This window comes from Meleagris gallopavo, chromosome 8 (genome assembly GCF_905368555.1).
Source record: "Meleagris gallopavo chromosome 8, MGAL_WU_HG_1.1, whole genome shotgun sequence".
In the NCBI taxonomy this organism is placed as follows: domain Eukaryota; kingdom Metazoa; phylum Chordata; class Aves; order Galliformes; family Phasianidae; genus Meleagris; species Meleagris gallopavo.
Genome location: NC_139411.1, coordinates 31874755 through 31877144, shown reverse-complemented (window position 1 = coordinate 31877144; position 2390 = coordinate 31874755).

Sequence of the window (2390 nt, the reverse complement as noted above, 5' to 3'; positions counted from 1 at the left end):
TGGTGTTAGAGTTGTCTGTTTGAATGTGGTTTATACTTTCACAGATAAACAATTAAAGAAGTAATCCTATTTAGCACTCATGCTACCTTCAATGCTGTGAAATTCATAGAAGATTTAAATCATAATACACTCAGTTATAATCCTTATGAAAGTCACTCACGTTGTTAGTGTAGCACTAAGGTTCATGGAATAACAGAGAAACCCTCCTTTGCTGTAAGTTTCTATTAGCTTAATTCTGAGCGTATGACCAGAATTTCCAATTAGGTAAGCAGCTTTGTACCTAGGATAAGAGTTAAACTGAACCCAATTATGTTAATATAAACAGAAATAACTCCAAGTTGTATATAAGGATTCATCAGTCAGATCAGGCACAGTAACACAAGCATTGTGCTTTATGGAGCAGTTCTGTTTCTTGAGATGAAATAGGATCTCAGAAGCCTACTAATTGCTGGAAGATACTGTTAAGCAGTGGGAGGAATATTTCATCATTAAAAAAGAGCCTCCTGAAGGATATTAGAATCGCTATGGAAACTGGATGTAGCTGCAGGACTCTGCATGGACATGCCCCCAAGAAGAGGAGAATGAGTAAGAAGCTGTTGCTGACCATCTCTACCACTATTTTCCCTCCCCCCACGCCCCCCTTAAGGACAATTTTAGTTAAGCTGTTGAACATTCAGATACAGCTGAGCAGTGTCATTACAAAAGTGTGCAGTACTGCTCATCTCTGCATTCAGAAATAAATCCACAGCAGATTGAGGACTTGGAAGTCAGTTCAAGTCCTCTAAAGGACCTCTCACAGCTGAAAGAGAAGATCTGCGTGAGCTAGTGCCTAGGGGCAGGGGAAGAAGGGGAGATGTGGTCTGTCAGAGGAGAGAGCAAGGACTGGAAGCTGAAGGCATCCACATGAGCTTGTGTTCCTACATGTTACATGGCAAATTCTTTTGTTATCCTAAGTCACATCTAATTATTTGTCTAATTCCTCAGTTCAGGCCCAGTTTCTTGTGGAAACACCTACAGAAATATCAGCTTCCATCAGCTCCATGTAATACGTACTAAGCACACTTAATGGGACACAGAGGCAGTGCAAACTGCTGTGTGACTCAGGTGACATGGCTGGATTTTGGATTCATCATGTGTTAACAAACAGAAAATGAGTACTAGAGCTTGGTTCACCATGCAGCACTTAGTAATATATTTCATTAAAGAGAAAAAAGGGAATAGAGTTGCAGCAATGGAGTGGCTTTTTATTCCTTTCCAGTCAGACCAGCTGATGCACAGGCCTGGCTCAGTTTTATCCAAGGAACACTTTCACAGCTGAAACAATTCTTCCCTCAGAGCTCACATGTCCCTGAGCTCTCCCCTGTTTGGAGCTTAGGAATTCATCTTTTTTGGAAGGCCTAGATAATATTCTTTGCAATGGGCCCTTAGTTACCAGCTTGTCCCTAGAGCACCACACAAAACTGTTCCCTGCAGACAAGTGTTCATCTAAGGAACAAACTGCTCTCCCAGCTGCTGGCTTTGCATTGCAAGTCTGCCTGTAGTATCAAGAAGCAGGAAATGTCCTGCTGTCTTATCCAACCACTGTAGCATTCTTAAAAAAGAGAAGGCTTGACTTTTATTAGTCATTTGGCACAGATTGCAGACCTGATCCATGTGCCTTGCTGAAATTCTTTAGTTCTGTTTTGTTACAGGAAAGCTAGAAGAGCTCACAAAGCTTCTCCCCAAATCACAGTAACAGACTTCACACGGTAAGAGTTGCAGGGTTTACTCTGCAGCCACGTTCTTAGACTGGCTGATAATCACAGTGTCAAATACTTAAAGCCCACAGAAGAGAAGCACACATTTGGTGAGTTCTGAAATCAGCAGGATGCAGGAATGTGTAAATGGTGCTCTGGAGAAAGCATGAATTTGAGCATGGATCTGTGTGGTGCAATGCCAATTAAACACAGCCCACGTCATCACCTGTCTCAGTTGCAGGAGAACCAGAGATTACATTCTAGTCTTACACTGTTCTCTGGGACAGACCTTTTAGACTTGTCCTCTGGAAGTGAAAATTGCACTGAGATAGCCTGCTTTATCAGATCCAATCAGAGGGTTTCAGCAGGACTTCCCCTTAGCAGCAGGAACCTGCCAAGGCCAGCTCCATAGGAAATCTTTTGGCCAAAACCATATCCTTCTGCTCTCTGCCCCCAAGAGTCACTGACCTCAGCAGTCTTGCTTAGTTACCCCTCAGCTCTGAAGAAAAGATTGTCATGAACACACTTCTCACATCCCTCCACCACTGCCAAATTTCCTGACAATATCAATTTCAAGCACAGTGCTTTTTTACCTTGCTTTAGAAACTTGCTGTTCAATTCCCTGCAGCTTTCAGCTCAGGAGAAGCAAGGACA